General features: G+C 42.7%; 1 protein-coding gene across 7 annotated transcripts in view; it reads right to left on the bottom strand.

The window, feature by feature from the left end:
- The window catches only part of zmiz1a (zinc finger, MIZ-type containing 1a), a 306,966-nt gene that overhangs the window by 47,944 nt on the left and 251,522 nt on the right, over positions 1-7,500 (bottom strand). The gene's annotated exons all lie outside the window — the stretch shown is intronic.

The raw sequence follows: 7,500 nt of genomic DNA, 5'->3' as shown, positions 1-7,500 counted from the left end.
TAGAGACGACGGTGATATATTTGTGACAAGCAGTAGAGAGAGAAACCGGAGGAGAGCTCTGCTCTCTCTCACTTCAGTGCTTTATACAGTCACTCAGCTGTATGTGTAGATATATCTCTGAGTAGTGTCACATTTGTTAGAGGGTAAAAGAAAGTAGCAATATGTAGCACTGCTGTTCTTTGCTAACTTGGCTGCAGATTGCAAACTCAAGCTACTGTATGCAGGAACTGAAACTTCCCCTATTCCCATGAGACAGTTTGTTGTGGTAGCGATGTGAATAAGGTCATGCAGTCTCCTGATCTCTCCATATAGTCTACTACTTCCCCTATTCCCATGAGACAGTTTGTTGTGGTAGCGATGTGAATAAGGTCATGCAGTCTCCTGATCTCTCCATATAGTCTACTACTTCCCCTATTCCCATGAGACAGTTTGTTGTGGTAGCGATGTGAATAGGGTCATGCAGTCTCCTGATCTCTCCATATAGTCTACTACTTCCCCTATTCCCATGAGACAGTTTGTTGTGGTAGCGATGTGAATAAGATCATGCAGTCTCCTGATCTCTCCATATAGTCTACTACTTCCCCTATTCCCATGAGACAGTTTGTTGTGGTAGCGATGTGAATAAGATCATGCAGTCTCCTGATCTCTCCATATAGTCTACTACTTCCCCTATTCCCATGAGACAGTTTGTTGTGGTAGCGATGTGAATAAGGTCATGCAGTCGATTCAAATTCAACCCCTGAATGAGTGATATCAATCAAATACTACTCTCTTGCAAAACAGTGTTGTCAATATCAATAACTTTGTATTATTTGTATGGTTTTCTTTATTTAATTTAAGGGGAATAAGAAGAAACAAGATCCTGCATCTTTTTATGACCTTTAGTAACCTCCAACAATCACACAACTGTTGACATTCTGCTGTACTGTAATAGGCTAGTAGTCACCAGCCTACATGTTATGCCAAGACTTGTTGAACGAAGTCAGACATAAAGCATTTTAAAAAACACAATCCTCCTCGGTCACACCTTGAAATGAACCCAAGAACAACTCCAAACTCGCCCCTCTCAGGAATTCAGAAAAGTAGCTGTCTGAAATGTTTCTACACCCAAATGTGTAAGCAGTGAGGATTACGAGCGAGAGGTGAGAATGTCTGTGGGGGCTGTCATTTTAAGGGACACTGTTGTGTTTATTGAATGTCACAGAGACAGCTTCAGGGAAAGGTGGACCAAATATAAGAGGTGAAAGATTGACTGACTGCTGCCACCAGATAGGAACCAAGAACCAGTTTGGTAACCCTAAATATTCACTGGTCAGCACTGTAGAAAACCTAGATGATGCTCTGTGCCTTCGGTCTATCCACTTCCCCTTGTAGGCCCGTCTGAGGGAAACTATAGCTAGCTAGCGAATGAGTCAGTCAGATGTGAGGAATGGGATTAGGGTTAGCTCTGGTCTTTGTAACAATTATCAGGGACGTTGCTAAACGCACCCTAAACAGTCTGCAGGTAATCCACAGCAATGACTAAAGGCTAGCTACAGTTAGGTAATCCACAGCAATGACTAAAGGCTAGCTACAGCTAGGTAATCCACAGCAATGACTAAAGGCTAGCTACAGATAGGTAATCCACAGCAATGACTAAAGGCTAGCTACAGACAGGTAATCCACAGCAATGACTAAAGGCTAGCTACAGATATGTAATCCACAGCAATGACTAAAGGCTAGCTACAGTTAGGTAATCCACAGCAATGACTAAAGGCTAGCTACAGATAGGTAATCCACAGCAATGACTAAAGGCTAGCTACAGCTAGGTAATCCACAGCAATGACTAAAGGCTAGCTACAGATAGGTAATCCACAGCAATGACTAAAGGCTAGCTACAGATAGGTAATCCACAGCAATGACTAAAGGCTAGCTACAGTTAGGTAATCCACAGCAATGACTAAAGGCTAGCTACAGTTAGGTAATCCACAGCAATGACTAAAGGCTAGCTACAGTTAGGTAATCCACAGCAATGACTAAAGGCTAGCTACAGTTAGGTAATCCACAGCAATGACTAAAGGCTAGCTACAGTTAGGTAATCCACAGCAATGACTAAAGGCTAGCTACAGTTAGGTAATCCACAGCAATGACTAAAGGCTAGCTACAGTTAGGTAATCCACAGCAATGACTAAAGGCTAGCTACAGTTAGGTAATCCACAGCAATGACTAAAGGCTAGCTACAGATAGGTAATCCACACCAATGACTAAAGGCTAGCTACAGCTAGGTAATCCACAGCAATGACTAAAGGCTAGCTACAGATAGGTAATCCACAGCAATGACTAAAGGCTAGCTACAGTTAGGTAATCCACAGCAATGACTAAAGGCTAGCTACAGTTAGGTAATCCACAGCAATGACTAAAGGCTAGCTACAGTTAGGTAATCCACAGCAATGACTAAAGGCTAGCTACAGTTAGGTAATCCACAGCAATGACTAAAGGCTAGCTACAGTATGTAATCCACAGCAATGACTAAAGGCTAGCTACAGTTAGGTAATCCACAGCAAGGACTAAAGGCTAGTTACAGATAGGTATTCCACACCAATGACTAAAGGCTAGCTACAGTTAGGTAATCCACAGCAATGACTAAAGGCTAGTTACAGTTAGGTAATCCACAGCAATGACTAAAGGCTAGTTACAGATAGGTAATCCACACCAATGACTAAAGGCTAGCTACAGTTAGGTAATCCACAGCAATGACTAAAGGCTAGCTACAGTTAGGTAATCCACAGCAATGACTAAAGGCTAGCTACAGTTAGGTAATCCACAGCAATGACTAAAGGCTAGCTACAGCTAGGTAATCCACAGCAATGACTAAAGGCTAGTTACAGATAGGTAATCCACAGCAATGACTAAAGGCTAGCTACAGTTAGGTAATCCACAGCAATGACTAAAGGCTAGCTACAGTTAGGTAATCCACAGCAATGACTAAAGGCTAGCTACAGCTAGGTAATCCACAGCAATGACTAAAGGCTAGCTACAAATAGGTAATCCACAGCAATGACTAAAGGCTAGCTACAGCTAGGTAATCCACAGCAATGACTAAAGGCTAGTTACAGATAGGTAATCCACACCAATGACTAAAGGCTAGCTACAGTTAGGTAATCCACAGCAATGACTAAAGGCTAGTTACAGTTAGGTAATCCACAGCAATGACTAAAGGCTAGCTACAGTTAGGTAATCCACAGCAATGACTAAAGGCTAGCTACAGTTAGGTAATCCACAGCAATGACTAAAGGCTAGCTACAGTTAGGTAATCCACAGCAATGACTAAAGGCTAGCTACAGTTAGGTAATCCACAGCAATGACTAAAGGCTAGCTACAGTTAGGTAATCCACAGCAATGACTAAAGGCTAGCTACAGATAGGTAATCCACACCAATGACTAAAGGCTAGCTACAGCTAGGTAATCCACAGCAATGACTAAAGGCTAGCTACAGTTAGGTAATCCACAGCAATGACTAAAGGCTAGCTACAGTTAGGTAATCCACAGCAATGACTAAAGGCTAGCTACAGTTAGGTAATCCACAGCAATGACTAAAGGCTAGCTACAGTTAGGTAATCCACAGCAATGACTAAAGGCTAGCTACAGATAGGTAATCCACAGCAATGACTAAAGGCTAGTTACAGATAGGTAATCCACAGCAATGACTAAAGGCTAGCTACAGTTAGGTAATCCACAGCAATGACTAAAGGCTAGCTACAGCTAGGTAATCCACAGCAATGACTAAAGGCTAGCTACAGTATGTAATCCACAGCAATGACTAAAGGCTAGCTACAGTTAGGTAATCCACAGCAAGGACTAAAGGCTAGTTACAGATAGGTAATCCACACCAATGACTAAAGGCTAGTTACAGATAGGTAATCCACAGCAATGACTAAAGGCTAGCTACAGTTAGGTAATCCACAGCAAGGACTAAAGGCTAGTTACAGATAGGTAATCCACACCAATGACTAAAGGCTAACTACAGATAGGTGATCCACACCAATGACTAAAGGCTAGCTACAGATAGGAAATCCACAGCAATGACTAAAGGCTAGCTACAGATAGGTATCCACACCAATTACTAAAGGCTAGCTACAGATAGGTGATCCACACCAATGACTAAAGGCTAGCTACAGCTAGGTAATCCACAGCAATGACTAAAGGCTAGCTACAGCTAGGTAATCCACACCAATGACTAAAGGCTAGCTACAGATAGGTAATCCACACCAATGACTAAAGGCTAGCTACAGATAGGTAATCCACAGCAATGACTAAAGGCTAGCTACAGATAGGTAATCCACACCAATGACTAAAGGCTAGCTACAGATAGGTAATCCACGGTACAGCAACTGCTAGAGGCTACCAGCTAATGGCTAATTGCAGATAATGATGCTGTCATAGCACCAGCTAGTGGTTAACTGTAGGAGGATCTTGCATTTCAGACTGCTAGCTAGTTTTTTCTAGGTGGGCTACAATAAGGCAATCTCACACTGAAAGCAACTTAAATCGCAATCCAAATTGCGTATTGCATGGTAAAACATGCAGACACCTAGGTTTCCGGCAGCATAATACAGCCATTACAAAGAGGTAAAGTTAACATTTGTAAAATGTTAAATATCTGGCATTTGCATTAATACTTGACCTATAAGTGTGCAGACAATTTCTTTGAACATCTCTTCTGTAATAACCGTCCTGTCATTGATCAGCCTACAGAGTGGAGCTGGAGGATGGAGAACCAGGCTGGCCCTCCCCTCCCCAGAGACGGCCAGAGTTGATCCAAGACTCTTGCTCTCTGTCTGGGCTCATGTGTCAGATGTGGGGCCCTATATTGCCAGCCTGGCTGTCAGGGGATTGTGCTGGGGCTGCACTTAATGCGGGCGGAGACACACACATACAGGTCGGGCTGGTGCGTCCTCTCTTCCAGCCTCACATAGTCGCCTTAAGAGTGTCTGTGTGTTTTTACTGCGTCTGTTTCCCTCTTGTCTGGTTCCTTAGACAGACGTCCTTGCGTCCCGAGGTAAGATGGATGCTGGCTGGCTGAGTGGGACCAGTCTGAGTCCCATCTGCCTCCATCCACACACTCCCTCTCTCCCTTTATCTCCCATGTATAATTCCCTTCAGTATATTTCCCATTTGTTTCCATCAGTTCTAAGCTTTCCTTCCTCTGAAACCCATTCTCAGTCTGCGTCCCAAATGGCACCATCTTCCCTTAGTCCAGTTCTTTTGACCTGGGCCATAGGGTGCCATTTGGGACACATCGGGCCCAGGTCAAGGCCAAGGCCAGACTCTCTTTATTAGATCAGAAGGCTTGGAGATGATTCTAACTACAGACCACACAGTCCAACCTGAGCCCAGGACGACAATCATATTTGACCATCAATACAGATACAGGGGAAGGAACAGGCCTGTCCATATAAACTAACGTCTGTCTGTCTGTCTGTTTGGGTCCTTCTAACAGGAGGATCAACCACAAAGGAAAGGTACTTTTTCTAGATGACTTACATGAGAAACAGTTGTTTTTGAAAACGCTCTCTAAGGATGAGCACAGAGGCGAATGAGAGATGAAATGGGAAAAGTAATTCTGTTGTGTATTGGTTCCAACATACTGGAAATAAACTCCCAAATATTTACCACAAAAACAAGCCAATTCCATTCCATTAGAACCACAAAAACGTTCAAGGTAACCATGGTTACTCAAAGTTCTTTCAAACACCCCTGTATCTTTATTCTGACCTGTTGTGGCTTTGTCAGGCGTTTCTCCACACCCCTCCAACCATCGATCCATCCATCGCTCTCCCTCCCTTGCCCCTGCCTGTCCAGATTTCACTCAGACAAATGGACACTCTGGAATACAGTGTGGTATGGATCGGAGGAATTGGATTTGAAAGTCAGTGTCTGAGAACAGCATTACTGTAGTGTGTAGTGTGTGTGTGTGTGTGTGTGTGTGTGTGTTGTGCGTGTATATGTATGCGTGTGTGTGTGAATGTCTATATGTGTGTGTATGTATGTGTGTGCGCACGTGTGTGAATGTCTATGTGTGTCTATGTGTGTGTATGTGCGTGCGTGTGTGAATGTCTATGTGTGTGTATGTGCGTGCGTGTGTGAATGTCTATGTGTGTGTGAATGTCTATGTGTGTGTATGTGCGTGCGTGTGTGAATGTCTATGTGTGTGTATGTGCGTGCGTGTGTGAATGTCTATGCGTGTGTGAATGTCTATGTGTGTGTGAATGTCTATGTGTGTGTATGTGCGTGCGTGTGTGAATGTCTATGTGTGTGTGAATGTCTATGTGTGTGTGAATGTCTATGTGTGTGTGAATGTCTATGTGTGTGTGAATGTCTATGTGTGTGTGAATGTCTATGTGTGTGTGAATGTCTATGTGTGTGTGAATGTCTATGTGTGTGTGAATGTCTATGTGTGTGTGAATGTCTATGTGTGTGTGAATGTCTATGTGTGTGTGAATGTCTATGTGTGTGTGAATGTCTATGTGTGTGTGAATGTCTATGTGTGTGTGAATGTCTATGTGTGTGTGAATGTCTATGTGTGTGTGAATGTCTATGTGTGTGTGTATGTCTATGTGTGTGTGTATGTCTATGTGTGTGTGAATGTCTATGTGTGTGTGAATGTCTATGTGTGTGTGAATGTCTATGTGTGTGTGAATGTCTATGTGTGTGAATGTCTATGTGTGTGTGAATGTCTATGTGTGTGTGAATGTCTATGTGTGTGTGAATGTCTATGTGTGTGTGAATGTCTATGTGTGTGTGAATGTCTATGTGTGTGTGAATGTCTATGTGTGTGTGAATGTCTATGTGTGTGTGAATGTCTATGTGTGTGTGAATGTCTATGTGTGTGTGAATGTCTATGTGTGTGTGAATGTCTATGTGTGTGTGAATGTCTATGTGTGTGTGAATGTCTATGTGTGTGTGAATGTCTATGTGTGTGTGAATGTCTATGTGTGTGTATGTCTATGTGTGTGTGAATGTCTATGTCTATGTGTGTGTGAATGTCTATGTGTGTGTGAATGTCTATGTGTGTGTGAATGTCTATGTGTGTGTGAATGTCTATGTGTGTGTGAATGTCTATGTGTGTGTGAATGTCTATGTGTGTGTGAATGTCTATGTGTGTGTGAATGTCTATGTGTGTGTGAATGTCTATGTGTGTGTGAATGTCTATGTGTGTGTGAATGTCTATGTGTGTGTGAATGTCTATGTGTGTGTGAATGTCTATGTGTGTGTGAATGTCTATGTGTGTGTGAATGTCTATGTGTGTGTGAATGTCTATGTGTGTGTGAATGTCTATGTGTGTGTGAATGTCTATGTGTGTGTGAATGTCTATGTGTGTGTGAATGTCTATGTGTGTGTGAATGTCTATGTGTGTGTGAATGTCTATGTGTGTGTGAATGTCTATGTGTGTGTGAATGTCTATGTGTGTGTATGTGCAGAGATGGTTGAGTTGACTATTTTCTGTGAGACTGCCTATCA

This window comes from Oncorhynchus gorbuscha, linkage group LG08, assembly GCF_021184085.1.
Source record: "Oncorhynchus gorbuscha isolate QuinsamMale2020 ecotype Even-year linkage group LG08, OgorEven_v1.0, whole genome shotgun sequence".
NCBI lineage: Eukaryota > Metazoa > Chordata > Actinopteri > Salmoniformes > Salmonidae > Oncorhynchus > Oncorhynchus gorbuscha.
This window is presented reverse-complemented; position numbering and strand designations above follow the sequence as displayed.